The 21,860-nt window shown below is 48.8% G+C and overlaps 1 pseudogene; it reads left to right on the forward strand.

Annotated features, from left to right (window-relative positions):
- The window catches only part of LOC119368927, a 44,594-nt pseudogene extending 42,406 nt beyond the window's left edge, over nt 1–2,188 (forward strand).
- Nucleotides 2,189–21,860: the final 19,672 nt, after the last annotated feature.

Genomic DNA, 21,860 nt, shown 5'->3' on the forward strand with positions numbered 1-21,860 from the left:
CATTTTCTGAAGGTAAAGGAACGATACTAACATATCCTTGCATGCAGGAGTACATCGAGAAATTCAGAAAAGAGCTACCTGTTGTGCTTGTTGATGCACCCTACAACAAAATGAAGTACATGAATAGGTTCAAGCAGTACCATGCTAGGCTATCGGATGCAACTGCGGTTGAAGACGACGAAGATGCAAGCAGTTAGTCCAGCAGTGTGGAGTGTTCACTTGGCCATAAAGCGATAGAGTAGGGTGTGGTTGGGTTTTAGTCCCGAAGAAGGTTTCCTAGCCGTGTTCTTAGTCCATTGCACATGAGTCAAGTTGTAAAACTTCAATAATACTGGTTACTATATTTGGCTTGAAATAAATTTGGTCTCTACGAGATCTCGTAGAAATCTATATTTGCTTTTTAGTACCATGTGACAGTAATGGTGCCTGGGGCAACCCTAGAAGAATAGTGGATTATGATATGTGTATTTTCATACGAGAGAAAAAGCAATCCCAGCTATGTCTCGTAGGTAGGCCGCAAAGCCAAAAAAATAGAGCATATGATAACAAGAGTAAAGCACGTATCATAGGGGGCCTCTGCAGGTGCTGCAAAGCTGAATTGAAGCGGTCACCTTGAGGAGCACAATAGTGTGGCCATGGTACATCCATCCTGCCTCACGGAATCACATAGCATGTTCTGTCATAGGCCTGCAAAACAATGGAAAAATTACTACTTGTACTAACCCTGTCAAGTGTGTGCATGTAACAAATGTTGGACATAACTAAACACGAAAGAATGAAATGCAACATATGGAAGAATCAAATGCTCATCCCTTTCTCTCTACTTTTTGCGAGGACCATTACTCTCCCTTTAACAAGGCTAAAACATCATAATAAGAATTAACAGCAATCTTGAAAAGGTGGATATCCCATGTGAATCTAATTTTTCATATAAAGCATATGCCAAGTCTGTTGATCCCAGTCCAACAATTGCACAAGAAGAAGCGAGCATCATAAATATTGAGCAACACAAGCTATGAATTGTTTATAGTACATTCCAAAATTAATAGCTTATCATCTCTATTAATCTCCAAATCTCACCTATCAGCCAAATTGAAAGAATACATGTTGAATGCAACGATTGAACGTTCGTAGATCATGCAGTCGGGGCTGGACGAATGAGGTTGGCCGTCGAGGCCGGCGGCCGGCTTCATCTAGCCCCGCAGAATATGATCCATACCCAACCACCTTGCCATCGGACGAGATGCATGGCCAGATCAAAACTGCAGCCATGGCTGAGAAATGATATGAGGTGGGATGGCGCCGACTCTTCGCCGGCGGCCGCCGTGGGGAGTGCAGTGGGCCTTCTCTAGTGTTCGTTGAAAAGGTGGTGCAAGATCGCGAGGGAATTAGGGTGGAGGAAGGGAGGGGCCGCGACGCTCGGCTAGATCCTACCGGCGACGAGGGAGGGAGGGGCCGCGACGCGCGGCTAGATCCTGCCGGCGGCGAGGGAGGGAGGGGCCGCGACGAGCGGCTAGATCCTGCCGGCGAGGATTAAAACCCTAGCGGCGGCGAGGAATAAACCCTAGCGAACAGGATAAAAATCGAACCGAAAATAGCCCTGAAATTTGTACCGAGAATACCCTCGAAATATTTGGGAGGGAAAATCAGATCAGTTCGAAATATTTTTTCTCCCAAAAATGCCCCTTAGGGTCTGATATAATACACGTGACATCAGCGTATTGCATCGAATCTGGACCGTCGAATTCGCTCCGACAGACTGTCCATATCGTCCGGATGCACTGTAAAATGACTCATTTCATATACACCGACTCGCTGCCTGCTCTTGAGATCGATAGCAACCCAAGTGAAGCACGTTTAGATGTGACGACGGCTGGCCATCTCCTCGTGGAAGCGGATAGGTACAATGTCAAGAGGTTAAAACTGATATGTGAGCACAAGTAATGCAACCACATTGATGCGAACATGGTGGCAACCAGTTTGACCTTAGCTGAGCAGCATAGCTGCAGTGGACTCAAGGAAGCTTGTCTACAGTTCCTTGCTTCTCCCACAAATCTGGAGGCGATGATGGCAAGCGATGGCTATGGGCATCTGAAAAGCAGTTGCCCATCTGTCCTCAAAGAGCTGGTTGCTAGGCTACTGCCGGATACAATGAAAGCGGCCAAAGGATATTATCATGACCATTTAGTAGTATGGCTCACGACCATCGCACATAGGTTAGTTTAGTATATATGCATGCTTCAACTTACTTCTCTATATGTGGTTGCATGTGTGCCTTGGCAAAGAAAGGGAACCCATCTATGACTATAATGCAGGCAATCTTCTGTGTTTTCTATTTGCCGAGACACATCAGTTTTCTGCTTTCTGTAGTTTATCTATTTGCCAATGTTTTTCAGTAGTAAGGACATCAACTGTTCCATCTATGTGAAACTCTGTTGTGCTAGAAAAGTTTTGGACGAGTTCTTCATTTTAGAAGACAACATGTGCATCATATATAATTCCTGTTTATTCAGTCTCGGGCTGACTTTGGAAGCAAAGGTACCATCCTTCTATTTTGCCCGTTTTTTCTCTTCATTGTGAGATAGAAAGTTTTGGATGGGCTGAAGTAGTCTTCCGTGGGTTAATGACAGTATTTCTACGAATTTCGAATCGTTCGTTCGCCTTTGCTTCCTTGCTTAATTTTTTTGTAGAACTTGAGAAACCTTAGCTTGTGTACCTCGATTATTAATATTTGGGCTCATATAAATATGGTCATATCGTTCTACACAGGTTGTGTTAAATTCTGACAAGGAAATCTACACTGTCCCAGGTGTAGCAGTACACCTTTCAGAATTGGGAGTCCTGTCTTGTGAAACTAGCACGGAGGGTAATTTAGGCTGTGGGAGTTTGTGAGTTGTGAGCTACTGAGCAGCTCATCACAGAACTTAGTTCTCTATGTATAGTTGCTTCAGCTTAGTTCTGTATGTATGGTTGCACGTGTGCCTCGGCAGAAAAAGGGCATCTATCTATGACTATGCTGCAAGTAGGATGGCATTGATTGGGCATTGCCTATGTTTTATGTTTTCCTATATTTTTTAGTAGCAAGGACTTCAATTGTTCTATCTATTTTGAAGCCAGGGGAGAGAGCCCCCTTCTTCTTCTTCTTCTTCTTCTTCCTTGACCTTCTCCCTAGACGGGAGAAGGGTTTCCCCTCTGGTCCTTGGCTCCCATGGCGTGGGAGGGGCGAGAGCCCATCCGAGATTGGATCTATCTCTCTATCTCTCTCTGTTTCCGCGTTCTGGAATCTACCCTTTCACCGTTTTTTATATTCCCGGAGATCCGTAACTCTGATTGGGTTACCCTTTGGACACGATTTCTATCTGGAAGTTAGATTTCTTGCAGCAAAATAAGGACACCAACCGCCTTACGGAGAGGCCACGAGGGTCAGGGGCGCGCCCCCTGTCTCGCGGGCCACTCGAGCATCGTATCGCGTTGATTCTTCTTCCCAAAAATCATAAATATTCCAAAAAAAATCTCCGTCCGTTTTTATTCCGTTTGGAATCCGTTTGATATGGGTTTTCTGTGAAACAAAAAACATGCAACAAATAGGAACTGGCACTGGGCACTGGATCAATATGTTAGTCCCAAAAATAGTACTCCCTCCGTTTCTTGATATAAGGTGTATAGATTTTTGAGAAAAACCCGAAATATAAGGTGTATTACGTTGCACCACTCGTTTGGATAATTTTTTAGGGATTTGATTACATTTTCTTATACCTGTCAAGCTCCTCTATTTTCTCATGTCAATTAGTCAGGTGTAATCTCGCCCAAAACTTGTGAAATTTTCCCTCCACGTGTGTTCTTTAATTTCCGTGCCAAAAACTATACACCTTATATTTAGGAATGGAGGGAGTATAAAAAGTTGCCAAAAGTATATGAAAGTTGAATAATATTGGCATGAAACAATCAAAAATTATAGATACGACGGAGACGTATCACAGGTCCAGCGCTTCTTGGCATCTTGCTCGTTGTCCGCTTCAACATATGCTGCCACCCAAGGCGAGTCATGGCGAATATCACTAGGAAGAACTGCCTCTACCCCATAAACCATGAAGAAAGGCGTATAACCCGTAGATCGATTGGGGGTGGTGTTAATGCTCCACAACACAGAAGGCAACTCTTCCACCCAACAACCCGGCGTCCTCTTCAAAGGAACCATAAGCCGCAGCTTGATGCTCTTCAAGATTTCCTGATTAGCTCTCTCAGCTTGACCATTGGATTGGGGGTGAGCCACTGATGACACATCAAGCTGGATGTGCTCTCGTTGACAAAATTCCTCCATAGCGCCTTTTGAGAGGTTCGTGCCATTATCTGTCATGATGTTGTGTGGAAAACCGAAGCGGAAGATCACTTTCTTCATGAATTGAACCGCCGTGGCTGCGTCACACTTGCTAACTGGCTCCGCCTCAACCCACTTAGTGAACTTATCAACAACCACCAAAAGGTGGGTCTTCTTATCTTTGGACCGCTTAAAAGGCCCTACCATATCAAGCCCCCAATTTGCAAACGGCCAAGTGATCGGAATCATCCTTAGCTCTTGAGCCGGAACATGAGCTCGACGTGAAAATTTCTGACAACCATCGAACCTTTTCACCAAGTCCTCAGCATCAGCATGAGCCGTCAGCCAAGGATTTTGAACCGGAGTGGTGACCACAGTCGCCTTTGTGGATCTCACGCAAAATCTCACAACCTTCTTCAGGAGAAACGCAACGCTGAAACGCCCCCGAGATGCTGCAGTGATGTAACTCGCCATTATGAATAGTCATGGACTTGGATCACCGGATTATCTGTGTGGCCAAAACTTCATCCTCCGGTAACTCGCCCCGGTTCATATACGCCAAATATGGAACCGTCCAATCTGGAATAATATGTAGAGCCGCCACCAACTAAGCCTCTGGATCAGGAATAGCCAGGTCCTCCTCTGTAGGTAACTTGACCGATGGATTATGCAAAACATCCAGAAAGGTATTGGGCAACACCGATTTACGCTGAGACCCCAACCGGCTTAAAGCGTCTGCTGCTTCATTTTTGTGCTGATCAATGTGCTCAACCTGGTAACCCTTGAAGTGACCAGCAACAATATCATCCTCTCGTCGATAAGCCGCCATGAGTGGATCCTTAGAATCCCAGGTACTAGAGACTTGCTGAGCCACTAGATCAGAGTCCCCAAAGCATCGTACTCGGCTTAAGTTCATTTCCTTAGCCACCCGAAGACCGTGGAGCAAGGCCTCGTACCCAGCTGCATTGTTAGTACAGGGAAATATTAAGCGGAGAACATAACGAATTTTATCACCTCGAGGGGAAGTAAGGACAACTCCAGCCCCCGAGCCCTCCAATTGCCTGGACCCGTCGAAGTGGATAGTCCAGTACGTGTTATCCGGTTTATCCTCTGGTGCCTGTAACTCCGTCCAGTCATTGATGAAGTCCACGAGCGCCTGGGACTTGACGGCCATTTGAGGCATATATTTCACCCCGTGAGGTCCGAGCTCAATAGCCCACTTAGCAACCCAGCCAGTTGCCTCCCTGTTTTTGATGATATCCCCCAACGGAGCAGAACTGACCACAGTGATGGGATGGCCCTGAAAGTACTGCTTAAGCTTCTGGCTTGCCATAAAGACCCCACACACAAGCTTCTGCCAATGTGGATATCTCTGCTTCAACTCAATGAGCACTTCACTGATATAATAAATCGGCCGTTGAACCGGATATTCCTTCCCAGCCTCCTTGCGCTCTACTACAATGGCCACGCTGACATCCCGGGCATTGGCAGCCACATATAACAACATCGGCTCATTCTCGACCGGAGCAGCAAGGACAGGTGGCTCGGCTAACTGCTTCTTCAAATCCTCAAATGCCGCATTAGCAACATCACTCCAGACAAAGTTTTCTGTCTTTTTCATCATCTGATATAAAGGGATCGCCTTCTCCCCCAACCGGCTGATAAACCGGCTCAAGGCTGCAATACGACCCGCCAGACGTTGAACATCATTGATACACACCGGTTTAGCCAGAGACGTAATAGCCTTGATCTTTTCCGGATTAGCTTCAATGCCCCTGTTAGACACCAAAAACCCAAAAGTTTGCCCACCGGAACACCGAAGATGCACTTGGCCGGATTAAGCATCATCTTATAAACCCGAAGGTTATCAAAGGTTTCCCTCAAGTCATCTATCAGTGTCTCCTTCTTCCTGGACTTCACCACAATATCGTCTACATAAGCATGAACATTGCGCCTAATTTGATCATGAAGACAATTCTGCACACATCGCTAATAAGTCACATGGGCACTCTTGAGCCCAAAAGACATAGACACATAGCAGAAGTCTCCAAAGGGAGTTATAAAAGCTGTTTTCTCCTGGTCCTTAATGGCCATCTTGATATGATGATAACCAGAATAAGCATCCAAGAAACTTAAACGCTCACAACCCGCCGTAGCATCAATGATCTGATCAATACGAGGGAGAGCAAAAGGATCAGCCGGACAAGCCTTGTTCAAGTCCGTGTAATCCACACACATGCGCCAAGTGCCATTCTTCTTAAGCACCAACACCGGATTAGCCAGCCACTCCGGATGAAAAACCTCAATGATAAACCCAGCCGCCAAAAGCCGGGCTACCTCCTCACCAATAGCCTTGCGCCTTTGTTCATTGAAGCGGCGTTGAAACTGCTTGATCGGTTTAAACTTGGGATCAATATTGAGATTGTGCTCAGCAAGTTCCCTCGGCACACCTGGCATGTCAGAAGGTTTCCATGCAAAGATGTCCCGGTTCTCACGGATGAACTCGATGAGCGCGCTTTCCTATTTCAGCTCCAGGTTAGTGCTGATACTAAACTGCTTGGATGAATCGCCAGGAACAAAATCAACCAGCTTAGTCTCATCAGCCGATTTAAACTTCAGGGCTGGGTCATGCTCTGTGCTGGGCTTCTTCAGAGAAGTCATATCCGTCGGATCAACATTGTCCTTGTAGAACTTCAACTCCTCTACCGCACAAACCGACTCAGGATAAGCCGCATCACCCTCTTCGCAATCCAAAGCAATCTTACAACTCCCATGTACCGTAATGGTCCCCTTATGACCTGACATTTTGAGCTGTAAATAGACATAACAGGGCCTTGCCATGAACCTGGCATAAGCCGGCCGTCCAAACAGGGCATGATATGGGCTTTGGATTTTCACCACCTCAAAGGTTAAGGTTTCTGATCTGGAATCACGATCATCTCAAAACACAACCTCCAGAGCTATCTTACCAACCGGGTACGCCGATTTACCTGGTACCACACCATGAAAAATAGTGTTTGATAGTTTAAGATTCTTATCTGTCAGTCCCATGTGATGGAAGGTTTCATAATACATGATGTTGATACTGCTCCCTCCATCCATGAGCACCTTGGTGAACTTATAACCTCCAACCTGAGGCGCCACCACCAAAGCCAGATGACCCGGATTATCAACCCGGGGTGGATGATCCTCTCTGCTCCACACAATGGGCTGCTCAGACCAGCGCAAGTAACGGGGCACCGCCGTTTCAACAGAGTTAACTGCCCTTTTGTGAAGCTTCTGATCGCGCTTGCACAAGCTAGTGGTGAAGACATGATACTATCCACTATTCAACTGCTTTGGGTGACTTTGATAACTCGACTGTTGCTGATTCCCCTGATTATTCTGCTGGTTGTAACCACCCTGGTTGTTCTGATTGCCCGGATTACCTTGGAATCCTGATCTTGAACTACCTCCACCGTAACCCGACCCATGAGACCCGGGACCTGAACCACCATACGGACCCTGATCATATCGGAAAAGATCGGAGTTTCTGAACTCTCGCATAATGAAGCAATCCTTCCAGAGGTGCGTAGCTGGCTTCTCTTGCGTCCCGTGCTTTGGGAAAGGCTGGTTTAACAGGCACTCCAGATTCATACCTGATCCTTCACTCCGCGGGGGCGGTTTGCCCTTACGATGATGACCATTACCCTGTACGTTGGTGTTAGCCACAAAATCCAAACTATTATCCGCTTTATGCTTACCATTGTTCCCGTGGCCAGCCGGATTATGGTGCTGCCCCTTGGTGTTGCCGCTCTTCTTTCCCTTCCCCATTTTTACTCGTAAGACTCGGGATCCTTGGTACTATCATAGTCAGCATACTTAACCAGAGCTGCCACAAGTGTTCCTATGTCATTGCAGTGACGCTTGAGTCGTCCCAATTTCAACTTCAGAGGCTTAAACCGTCAATTGCCCTCCAAGGTTATAACTGCTGAATCAACATTGATGCGGTCCGACGAATGCAAAATCTCCGAAACCGGTGCACCCAATGAGTTGTTGATTTGTTCTCTTCTTGAACACAAGTGGCCAGATCCACAATTGACATGGGTTGCTTGCACGTGTGCTTGAAATTCGTTATAAACCGGGTTTTTAACTCGGCCCATGACCTAATGGAGTTAGCTGGCAAACTTTTCAGCCAAGTGCGAGCTGTTCCATCCAACATCATGGTAAAGTACTTAGCACATGCCGCTTCATCTACATCCAACATCTCCATTGCCATCTCATAGCTTTCAATCCATGACTTGTGGGGGGGGGGGTAAATCAGCCCTGTAATTGGGTACTTTCCGTGGACCTTTGAATCCTTGGGTAACCGCACATTACGTAGATCCGGAGTTAGACATGGCACCCCCCAAGATCTAAAAGTAACACCTAGTTCCACCGAAGTCGTCGGACGAACCGGAGTGAGCTCACGGTCGCGTGCTGCGCTGCTAACTCGGCTTCTCGACGCGCTCTGCTGTTGTTCACCACGTCCTGAGCATTTGCACCACCGTCTGCCGGGTTTGGCCTCCGAGGGGCATTACGGTTCCGCTCGCTGCTTGATACATCCGGTTCATTAATGCGCGTGCTGTAACTCCGTCTCGGGCGTGGGGTTGAATGAATCCTGTCTCGACTGTATGAATAAGCCTGCTGCTGAACCATAGCCGTTTGAAGAAGATCCCTGGCCCCTCGTGTCTCAACCACTGCCGGAGAGTCGCCGTCCATCAGAATAGCTGTCAATCGTGACGCCACAGCGATCATGTTATCCAACGGGGTTGGGAAGTGACCCGGCGGTGTTGGCCAGTACTGAGGCGGGTGTGTTGCCCGTGGCTGATCCGGCACTCCTGTCCCAGGTGCTTCAGCCAGGTTTACCGCTGCTGGGTTACTGGTTCCTGCTCCTGGCGTGCAAAAGAGATTCCTTGCCTCATAAACCGTTGGTAGACGAGATTGGTGCCTTCTCCTCATCATGTCGTTTGAAGCATTTTGATCCAACATGAGCCGGTAATTTTCTGCTTGAATCTGCTCCGCCTGAGCATCCAAAGCGGCCCGCTCCTCAGCCATCCTTTTTTCCTCAGCGGCCATCTCCTCCTTAGCCTAAGCTATCTGATCTCGCAATTTCCTGACCTTTGCATTATGCTCATCCCGATTATCTGGATTAACCTCTGCGGTCAACAACGTCTCCAGGGCGTACAGTAAACCGGACAAGACTTGAGCCGGCGGGCGCGCGGGGCCTCCTGCCCTGGCTGCCAATCCGAAAATCATTGCTGCCGCAGCTGAGGAGTGCGGCGTGGACTGTGTACCGGCCATGAAGACCGCAACCTGATTTGGCGGTTCAAAGGCATTTGGAATACTGTTACCATCGGAACAACCCCCGAAGCGGCCATCCTGTAGTTGGTACAATGACCCGGTCTCCCCGGTGGATGACTCGCCATCAGAATAAATAGCTGTCTCACTATCGGATACCGGTTCAGATCCTGCACCATGGATGAATCCTATGAATTCATGCTTCATGGCAGGCTGAACCCGGGCAGGGCTTGCACGCTGAGCCGTCTTGACGAGGTCGGTGCAGACGTCTGGCTCAGGGCCCGGTTCACCCATCTTGCTAATGAAGACATGAATTCCTCCAAAGGGGACCCGGTACCCGTACTCGATTGAGCCGGCGTCGAGGCCCCAGCCTGCGTCGTTGATGTAGAGCTTGCCACGACGACTCTTGGTCATCCGTCCCACTTCATATCCCTTGAGTCCTTCGAACTTGCCCTCCAAGAACTTGAAACCATCGTGCGATAGCCCCACGGTGGGCGCCAACTGTCATGGAATTATCACGTCAGATGTCCTAGTGTGAGGACTTAGTCGTGGAGCCATCGCGAGTAGGTTAGCTTAGAGGGGTTAAACCGGACAAAGGACACATGGAGTTTATACTGGTTCGGCCCCTTGCGGTGAAGGTAAAAGCCTACGATCCAGTTGTGGTGGAATTGATGGGGTATTGATAACCAGGGAGCAAATCTGCTTTGCCTAGTTCTCGAGTTGTTGTTTCTTGTCCCTGAACCACCGCCGGGTCGTCCCTTTATATACACAGGTTGACGCCCAACGGTTTACAGAATCTCGAGGCCGGTTCATACATGTGTCCGGCTCGGTTTCTACCTTTTCCTATCTTACAATATGAATTACATATTTCATGGCGGTTTACGTCTATGGGCTCTAATCCGCCCTTGGGCTCTGGGCCTTTAAGTCTCTGAAGTAAAGCGCCATACTTCTTGTCTTCATGGGCTTTAATACATATGATTCCTTGTGAGTATAACCCAACCCCTCCTGGGCAGTTTATACTCAATAGTTATATCCCCAACACCGCGAGAAAAAATGAGTATTATTATTAGAGGAGACAATTAGGGTTCTCTGATCACTAGATAAGTAAGTGCATGCACGCGTCTCGCCATGAGCGGCTGCATGTGGTTCGCGTGCGGTGCACTCACGTTTCAGTGTGGCTAGTATGACACTGGAGAACTCGATGTAACTAGCGGTGGTTGTTTAGGCTTTCGGCATGCAGGTGCATGGCTGCATGCTCACTGATCGATTGGCACCTTCAACCGACCTGAAACCTACTTGCACGTCTCGGCGATTTCTGTCCATGTTCACCAACAGCAGCCTTAGTCTGTCAGCAAATAGGCAATGACTCTGCTCAGCATCTGCCATGTCAGGTATAGTACTCCGTCAGAGAAAATGGGCCACTATTGCTCAACTTCTCAAAAAAGAAACAGAAAAACAAGCTTTGTCTGCTCTGCACGCTTTTTTGACAAATAATAGATTTTATTGACCGGAATGAAGCATCAAGAAGATACAAACACAATAAGCACACACCCGACCTCTACATAATTAAGATGCACACAACCAACACCTCACACACACAAACCCAAATAAACCCTCTCGCAAACAACAAATTCATACAAGACCAAAGCAAGCCTTAGAGAGGAAAAGAAAAAGACCCTGAAGCGATCAACAATGATCGACAAACTACAACAACGACCATATCCACACCAACTATCTCTTGACATCACAAGGACAACGAGATTCTTCAATTATAATGCCTTCAAGAAGGAAACGAAACTCAACCGTCGTCGTCACCGGATTCAACAATCAGAGGCTGGATTTTGGGTTTTCACCCTGAAGAACAAATATGAGCATCTCCAAGCAATGCCTTCAACAAGGTAATGACGCAAAAACATCGTCATTGCCAGATGTAGCCACCTTGGGTCAAAACTAGGATTTTTACCTCGGAGCTCAAGATCAGGTAATCGAGAAGCACCATCAAATCAAAGTCCCTCATGTGTTGCCGTCAACACTTTTCGCGATCCCAATAGCTGCATGCTTGGCCAGAAATAGACGACACCGCTGCACAACCATACCCTTTGCGTCAAGTGTTGTCCATAGATTGCATCTCATCATTGAAAGCAAACTGCTAAAGTAAGAGCAGCCGGAACCCACAAAGGAGCCATTCGGCCGCATCTTGCAACGCCGCCAGTACGAGACGCTAGTAGCCGCCATCGGATCTGGAGAGAAAACTCACAACACTACAAAAAAATATACATTTCTGTGATGATACGTGTTTGTCACATTAGGTCACGTTTTCTGTCATGCATGTACATCGATGACGATTTTATGACAGAATCGAGATAGTCATACCTGTGCTATCGTAGAAGTGTTCCATGACATTACCAAAAGTATCATCATGGAAGTGTCTACTTCCATGACGATAAATCGCGCGTCACAGAATTGCTTTCATAAAAAAAAACCCGACACATGGCATCCACCGTAACGGGTCGCCGTTAAGCTATTGGGTTCCAGTTTGGATCCGATAACCCATTAATAGCCCGGACCAATGGGGATTTTCCACGTGTCAAATTCTCAATAGCCAGAGGAACCATGTGTCTGCTCACTGTTGGGACATATGTCATCCACTCATTGGACCGAAGGTGCCTATGATACGTCAACACGTGGCACGACCCAACAAAGGACCATTCCGGTGAAAAGGCCGACCCATTTGACTTGGTCAAAAGGTAGCGGGCCAGCCCACGGGAACCCTGTTAATGGCCTGTTCGCATATAGCCCATTTACAGCCTGCTAAGACATGGCCCATTATGGCCTATCCGAATTAGGCCCAGTAGCGTCATCTGGGCCGACGAATATATGATTCCAGCCCATTGTAACTTCTAGCCCATGTATGGACCATGATGTCTCTCGGCCCATTAACGACCCGTGGTGAAACTGGCCCGTAGTGAATAGTGAATCGCTTTATACCCATCAACGGCCCATTATTCCATTGGGTCGTTTCCAGCCCGTGTTACCTTTCAGCCTTCTCTGGGCCCATTTATTCTTGGGCTCATTGACAATGTCAAAACTGACGGATCTCGGGTAGGGGTCCCGAACTATGCGTCTAAGGTTGATGGTAACAGGAGGTGGGGGACATGATGTTTACCTAGGTTCGAGCCCTCTCTATGGAGGTAATACCCTACTTCCTGCTTGATTGATCTTGATGAATATGATTATTACAAGAGTTGATCTACCACGAGATCGTAATGGCTAAAACCCTAGGAGTCTAGCCTGTATGATTATGATTGCCTCTACGGACTAAGCCCTCCGGTTTATATAGACACCGGAGGGTACTAGGGTTGTACAAAGTCGGTTACAGAGAACGGAATCTTCATATCTGGGTGCTAAGCTTGCCTTCCACGCCAAGGAGAGTCCCATCCGGACATGGGAGAGAGTCTTTGGTCTTGTATGTTCACAACCCAATAGTTCGGCCCATGTCAATAGGCCGGAGGCCCAAGGACCCCTTAATCCAGGGCTCCCTCAGTAGCCCCCGAACCAAGCTTCAATGATGAGGTGTCCAGTGCGCGAATTGTCCTCGGCATTGCAAGGCGAGTTACTCCTCCGATTACTTCAAAGTACCTGATTTAAAGAGCAGTATTCGGCTTTCCCTTTAATGTCGCGCTCATCAGATTCCACACCTTCATGACTTCAGCTTCCACGTGTTGAGCGAATATGAGAGGTCGGGATATTTTTGCACATATCACCCTGACCATGTAAGAAAGGCGTCTATTTAAAGAGATTGGGATTTTCAAATCCATTCCACACCAAGCGAGGAATCCTCAGAGCTTGCTAGGAGAAACCATTCCAACATGGCTAGCGCTCCGAGCTCTTCCTCCTGTCTCCACGGCCCTAGAAAAGGCGATTGGGAGAAATGTTCCGTATCACACGGTCAGCTAGCAGAGCTGCAGACATAGGGATTTCTTCCCCCCGTGGATCTAGTCCCCGTTCGAGCAGGATTGAGTTCCTTCAATGGCGGGGCTTAGGCGGAGAATTTCCCCAATCCATCCAGGGGGAACGAGTGTGCTTCATTCCCTACTTGTTGAGAGGCGTTGGATTTCCAATCCACCCGTTCCTCAGAGGACTTCTGGAGTATTATTGCCTCCAACTGCACAATTTCACTCCTGCCTCCATCCCGCACATTGCGGGTTACATTGCTCTTTGTGAACTATTCCTGGGTTGTGAGGCCCATTTTGAATCATGGAGGAAACTATTCTGCCTTGTCCCTCATAGCCAAGAGGGTTCAATATTTGAAGTGGGCGGAGCTGAGGTATGGCGCATCGCTGAGACCGGATAACTATCCATCACACCGAAGAAGGCATCCGAAGAGTGGCCTTCCGAATGGTTCTATATTGAGGACATCACCCTTCCCGACCTAGTCCAAATGGGCCTTCCCGAATTTTCAAGCGTTCCGTTGAAGAGCAGCCACAGTTGGCGCCCTCGGACCCTCGAGGAGGAAGATAGCGCGGAAGTCCGTCAATTGATGAGCAAGATAAAGACGCTCACCCAGTCCGGATTATCAATAGTCGAGGTAATGGCGACTTCCATAGTACGAGGGGTCCAGCCACTCCAATACAGAGGGCTTCCCATGTGGCACTATAATGGGGAAGATGACACCTCCCGCTGCGGTCGGAAGGGTCCGGACACCCTCGCCGCTTTGGCCAAAATACTGGCTGAACTATACAAAGGGGAGGAAGAGGAGTTCACTTGTATTAAGCATCGAGATGGATTTTCCATGTACAATCCTCCTAGCTGGGTGAGTTCCAATCCCACTACTCTACTCAATCTACTCCCTAAGTCACTTTTCATGGACATTAATCCATCCATTTGTAACAGGAATGGTGGAAGATCACCAAGGGGCTCCACAGCCCCGCCCCACAGCCAGAGGATCACAACCAGGACCTTGACCCCGGATTCAAAGAGGATCCAGACATATTCGTGATGCTCGAGGATGGGGTGTTCTACCAGGCGAGCTATGACGACATGGAAGTGGCCATCACCGCTGACTATCCCGGTCTTCTCCCTGCCTCACACGTAAGTAATCAGGAGACATCTCCTCCGAAAGAGCTTCCTCATTCTGCCTCACCCACAGCACTATCCCGTGCTCCAAAGGGGAGGTGCTCGACGCGCCATCCCGCACCAGAGGCAACTCCAAAGAGAGCGGCGCCCGCACCGGGCAAGCTTTCAAAGAGGAAGGCAAGCGAAGACACGTCGGAGCCATCATCAAAGAGGTATAGCTTCGTAAATATGCTCTTTGGCGGTCACATCCAACTGTGACATTATCCATTCATGTCTTATCAGGAAGAGCGTTCGCCGGACTATGTATGGGAGTCCTGTCAGTCACACTCCCAACAGCCAGGTTACAGACCCTGCCGTAACGACGAGGGCTGATACAGGAGTGCCACTGGATTGTTCTTTGGCAGGGGATCCTGATGATGTGTCCGTCACAAACTCAGAAGCGGAGAGCGTGAGGAACCATCGGCGCCGGAGGGCCTCTCTTTGCGACCCTGGCCTTACCAAAGAGGCATTCAATGCCTTCAACTCGGCTGATGCATACATCCGAGCTGCTCGAGATGGGCTTGCCTGAGCCACAGACCAACATTTGAAAGATATGCGGGTGAGCTCACATTGTATAAACCTGATAATTATATACCAGTAGCCCCCGAGACATGAAGCAGTTGATTCAGCTGATTTAAGGATCATTGTAAAACCAGGTGCTTATGGAGAAGAACAACATGTTGTCTCAAGAGCTGGAAAAGTGTCGGACCCAGCTAGCCTCCGCGACAGCCAAACTGGAGAAATCCAAGAAGGCATCGCCTGGTAATGTGTCCCTCCATCGAGAAAAATGGAATTATATACCAGCAATGCTAACACAGTTGTGTATCTTATGGCAGGATCGACAGATCATCTGGGAGAGGCACCGGAAGTGGCACAAGCGGGTGAACAAGAAGCCAAAAGGCAACTGGCCGCAGGATAATGTATACTCACATGGGTCAGGGAGGAGAAAAACAAACTCCAGGATTCCAACACCCAGCTAGGCAAAGAACTGAAAGATGTGCGGGCCCATCTGGCTGACTCCGTGAAGGAAAATAAGAGGCTGCGAGGCGGCTGTCGGTGTCAAAACCGGCGGATCTCAGGTAGGGGGTCCCGAACTGTGTGTCTAAGGTTGATGGTAACAGGAGGCGGGGGACACGATGTTTACCTAGGTTTGGGCCCTCTCTATGGAGGTAAAACCCTACTTCCTGCTTGATTGATCTTGATGAATATGAGTATTACAAGAGTTGATCTACCACGAGATCGTAATGGCTAAAACCCTAGAAGTCTAGCCTGTATGATTATGATTGTTGCCTCTACGGACTAAGCCCTCCGGTTTATATAGACACAGAGGGGACTAGGGTTGTACAAAGTCAGTTACAGAGAAAGGAATCTTCATATACGGGCGCCAAGCTTGCCTTCCACGCCAAGGAGAGTCCCATCCGGACACGGGAGAGAGAGTCTTTGGTCTTGTATCTTCACAGCCCAATAGTCCGGCCCATGCTACATAGTCCGGCTGTCCGAGTTACCCTTAATCCAGGACTCCCTCACTTGCCCCTGAACTGGGCTTCAATGACAAGGTGTCCGGCGTGCAGATTGTCTTCGGCATTGCAAGGAGGGTTCCTTGTCCCAATACTCCAAAATAGTCTTCGAACACAAGAATCGTGTCCAGCTCTACAAAACAAGTTCCACACACAACCGTAGAGAGTATAATATTTCACGAGTCCAATCCATTGACAGCTTTTTGTAGCGTGACATCACGTCGCCGCCCGACCATTATTTCGAACTGTTTTTTAGCCTGCCACTCCATATTTCGAGACACGGTTTCATTGGCACGTCTTGTCAAAGCAGAGATCGTGTCCCCTTATTGCGGATTCTCATCAATACGGGCATGGGTAATCCTACCGTATCGTCTACACGACCCTTGGGGATAGGCGAGTTTTTAGGGCGAGTGGGAGGCGCTTGATATTTACTGCCTTTATAAAGATATAAGGATTCACCCCTTTCACCCATGCCTTCTCTCTCTCTGGATCCACCATTTTCGAGCTCCAGCATCCAAGTTCTCATCTTTTCCGTCTCAAGAAAGCACTCCAACCATGTTCGGATCCGGAGCGCAGGGCAAGTGGATGGTCTCCTCCGTCAAGGAGAAGGACATTACGTAGCTCCGGGAGGCTGGGTATTTGGCCAAGGAAATCGCCCACCGGCTTCCGGCCGAGGGACAGACTGTCCCCACTTCGGAGCCCCATGAGAGGGTAGTGTTCATCTCCCACTTCATCTGCAGGCTGGGATTTCCTCTCCACCCATTCCTCCGTGGACTCATGTTCTACTACGGGCTAGATTTTCATGATATAGCCCCAAATTCTTTCCTCAACATTTCGGCATTCATTGTCGTGTGCGAGGATTTCCTTCGCATCCCACCCCACTTTGGATTGTGGTTAAAGATCTTCAATGTGAAGCCGAAGGTGGTGGGGGGCTAACACGCAGAGTGCGGAGGCGCCATGGTGAGCAAGATGCCCAACGTCACATGGCCAATAGGTTCCTTCGTGGAGACCGTCAAAGGGTGGCAATAGCAGTGGTTCTACGTCATAGAGCCACGCAACACCACCTGGGCCATGGCTCTCGAATTCCGGTCCGGAGCCCCGATGCGGTTCACCTCCTGGCCAGAGAAGGGCCTGGACTGGTCTTTGTCGGATGAGCTGACAACGCTTCAGACGCGCATCAAGAGCATGATAGACAAGAATATAAAGCATGTCAATGTGATCCAGGTGATGCTTGTTCGCTGGATCTTTCCGTGCCAAAGCCGGACTTGCCATTTGTGGGAGTATGATCCGGCCAAGCACCAGACCTTGCTGCAATTCTTCGGCACTACGCACGAAGACATCTGGAAGGTGCTTTTCAAGTCCAACAATATGTGGCCGGATACGACCGAGGACCATGGGCACGACTTGGCCCATCCTGGTAGTCCGGTAAGTTTTTTCATGTTTTCAAGGTGTATCCTTTACTTGCATACTCGAGGAAGATGCCTAAGCCTCCTTACTGATTCTCTCAGGGCTGGACAAAGAAGGCGGAGCGAATTCACTGTCCGGCTCCGCTGCCCGAAGACCCAACAATTCCACTTCTGACGAAGATGCTGGTTCCGGCGCCCTATCAAGCGCGGAAGAAGAAAGCCAAGAAGAAGGCCAAGGGGCCAGAGGTGGTCCCCATCATAAGGGCACTTCGGACGTGACGTCCGAAGACGCTGAGACTCATTCCTCCACCGCCGAGGACGATGAGGAATAAGAAAGCCATTCCCCCCTAGGGGGGGGATAAAAGGACGGCCTCCATGCGTCTGGAGGCCAAACGGTCCAAGAAGGGGAAGGCTTCCCTCCTGGACAACTCCTGAGCGGACACCGACATCAGCTCGGAATGGCGCCCCAGGGATAAGCCCTTGGCCTCATCGTAAGTACTCGAAGATGCACTCATATGTCCGACCTTTTTTGTTCATGGTTTTAACATGTCAAATCATGTGCTGCAGCCCAGCCTGTTCCGTCCTCCAGTGATCCTCATCAATGGGGAATTCGCTGGACCCGGAGGTGATGGAGAGTGGGCCCCCTCCAACGGCCTTCTCTCCCAAGGCCACGGATGACACCGAGGCGTTGTCCCGATGGACCCCAAGCCAGGGAGAGACGCAGGAGGCCATCAAAGTGGCACCAGAGGGTGAAACCTTGGCCACCGGACACACGAGGGAGAAAATCCCCATGCATAGTGGTGGTGGAGGCCATATCAAATTCGGCCCCCAGCCGAATACAATTCCGGAGACCTATACGGCTCCGGAATCAGGGAAGCAACCTTTTTCAAAAGAAGGAAGTGTGTCTATTCCACCGGTGACCTCTGTGCATCCAGAGGCACCGAATAATTTGCTGGAAGCGATACAAGGCACTTCCATTGTTGCGGAACACCGTATCCTTATGGGTACGGTGATTGAGAGGGTGCGGTCCGTTAAGAGCGGACTAATCGATGCCTATACCAGCCTTCTAACAGGTTTTGAGGTGAGCGACACAATTATATAAAAAGAATGTCATAGTATAGTTAGTAGCCCCTGAGACTCTGTGCGGTGTTCGGAAAGAAAAGCCGAACAGAGGATCAAATAATTTTCGCAGGAGACCAACCTGACATGTCTATATGAATAAGCAAGCGTCGTTGCTGGCTGCGACCTCTCATGCTGCTGAGGTCTCCAGACTGAAGCAGAGTCTGGAGTGTACCGAGGAAGAGCTCGGCCGTGTGAAGAAATAGCTGGAAGACAATCAAGGTATGCAATAACTTTGTCTATATTCAGGAAGGATGAATGATTTGTTCTGACTAAAGTGCAATGATATTCATTAGGACGGCGACCAAGGTGGAGACCGTCAAGAAGGCACTGACCAAGGCCAAGGAGAGAGCGACAAAGGAACAAGCCGCCCATGAAAAGCATGAGTCCAGGGCCGTTGAGGTCCAGCAGGAGTTCCATGACGCCGTGAAGAAATGCGAGTCCTTGGAGCGCAACATTGCGGATCAAGAGTCTGAACTTGCCAAGCCCCGCAAAAGCGCACACGATGCCCAGGTTGAAGCCCAGGGCGCCCTCCAGGAAGTCCAGGAGGCCAGAAAAATCGCGATGGGTAAGGCCTTTATTATGCTGAGAAAATATGTGAAGAAAAGGTTCCTCTTACTGACCCGGATTTGGAGTTCTCCAAGGGCATTTGTGGATCTGCCATGCAGCATTTCAGACGCTGCGGAGTTCTTCCTAGCTGAAGGAGCTCCACGGAGAAGCTATTTTGGTCGCAATACCTTGCGCCAGAACATCCGGTGCCCTTTAGCGACCAGCTAAAACAGCTGGTCGAACTGCATAGGGTGGCCGAACTAGCCATGAAGGATTTAATAATCCAGCTATGGCCTGCCGAAGCCATACCCAGCAGCTACTTCGGGCTCGTGAAGCGGCTGGTCAATGCCTGCCCTCGGCTTGATGCCATCAAGCGGTCGGTCTGCATCGAAGGCGCGCGAATGGCCTTCGCCCGAGTCAAGATGCAGTGGGCGAAGATGGACGCCGTGAAGCTTGCGACCGAGGGACCGCCCGCAGGCAAGGAGCACCGCACGCCCTAGCGGTATTTTGAAGATGTCCTGAAGGGATCCCGCATTGTAGAGGGGCTGTGTTCAAAAGATATTATCTTTGAATGAAGTCATTCATATTGTCCCTTCCTGTATTATGGAACAGAACCGTTATGTAATATAATGCCTGTTATTTAAAATTTTACCTCCTATGCGGCCGTTTTGTTAAATCTGAGAGTTGGCTAGTCGTCGGCTTCTTCCCCCATGTAGGAAGTACGGGGGTGTTCGGGATGAATCTAAACACTCTTTACTCCAGAGTTTGGTCCTTAAAGGAGGTGTTTAGCGCACCGAACTAGGCAATCAGACTATGTGGCTTTATCACCCTCACTTAGCCATAGGAGTTTGACAATAGAAATTTAGGCGCATCCACTAGTGTTCGTAAGTCCAAACTTGGGGCTGTAAACACCTGATCGGATAAAAACTGATTCATCGCATAATGCAGAAAAAATTGCAAAAGATTTGTAACCTCTCGAACAGCTGACCGGCTCTCGCCGCATCATGACAGTCAGTTTTCGGCTTTTTCTACTAAGGTACTCATCCGGATGAACCAGGACACAATCGCAGTAGTTCTCCCTTTACTACCCTAGCCGATATAACGGAACGGAAGGTAGTAAGCGCAGGAGCCGGGCAACCCAACTATTCACCAAAGACATGATTCGGAGTCGATGCATATAATGCTATAAGTTCGGGGTGCCGAACTTGCTGTAAAAAAGTATTCGGACTTTGTCACCGTATTATGGGGTGTAACGAAGCCCCTGGCGAATTTACAGTGTACCAAAGTGTAAGCGTGCAATCAATAGAATAACGAAATAAAATGAAAAGGCAGGTTAATGCCACATAAATTGGGCCGCAAACTGTTTGTATTGTAATTTGGTTAAGACGTCAAAGCGTATTTGTACAAATAGTGCGATAAACAATATGGCTATTTAACCTGCCAAGACCAGGGGGAGCTGCGTGCGGGTCCCGAACACAGGTAGAATGATCATCGAGAAGAATATCTAGAGATTCCTTCACACGTCTGTACTGCTTCCCGCCTTGGTTTGTGTATATCCTTCGAAAGGACCGACGACCAGGCCGTCGGGAGAGGCCTGTGAAAAAGACAAAAAAATAATAAGAAAGAAAAGGAAAAGGTATGTGTGTGAGCCGTATGATGGGACACAATAATTTTACGCTTCCCTCTATGCCCATGGTATTTTGAGTGTGTAGTTATGTACGCGCGGTACGTTTGCCGCCATTTGATTGGGATTGAGACAGAGGCCAAATTGCCAGTTGAGCTCTTGATGAGCTGAACTGTCCTGCTGCAGAGTAGTCCGGACTCGTTTGACAGTGTCCGGGAGCTTGGCCGCCGAATTAAAGTTCTGCTTGAAAAGGCTGCTATGCGCTTCTGCTGCGAGGGCAGTGGTGTGCTCCTCGGTACAAAGGGAGCGTTCCCTGTTTCCATTGACTGTTATGATACCGCGTGGTCCAAGCATCTTGAGCTTGAGATAAGCGTAGTGTGGCACCGCATTGAATCGAGCGAATGCGGTTCTTCCGAGCAGTTCGTGATAGCCAAAGCTGAAGGGGACGATATCGAAGATCAACTCTTTACTTGGGAAGTTATCCGGGGATCCGAAGACCACTTCTAGTGTGATTGAGCCCGTACATCGGGCCTCTACACCTGGCATGACTCCTTTAAAGGTGGTTTTTGTGGGCTTGATTCTTGACGGATCAATGCCCATTTTGCGCACTGTATCCTTATAGAGCAGGTTCAGGCTGCTGCCATCGTCCATGAGAACTCGTGTGAGATGGAATCCATCAATGATTGGGTCGAGGACCTGTGTGGCTGAACTGCCATGACAGATACTGGTCGGATGGTCCCTGCGATCGAAAGTGATCGAGCAAGATGACCATGGGTTCAACTTTGGGGCGACTAGCTCCATGTCGTAGACGTCCCTGAGCGCGCTTGCGCTCCCACTTGGAGATATGGTTAGCATATATCTTGTTCACCGTTTAACTTGAGGGGGAAACTTCT

Source organism: Triticum dicoccoides, chromosome 2B (genome assembly GCF_002162155.2).
Source record: "Triticum dicoccoides isolate Atlit2015 ecotype Zavitan chromosome 2B, WEW_v2.0, whole genome shotgun sequence".
Taxonomy (NCBI): domain Eukaryota; kingdom Viridiplantae; phylum Streptophyta; class Magnoliopsida; order Poales; family Poaceae; genus Triticum; species Triticum dicoccoides.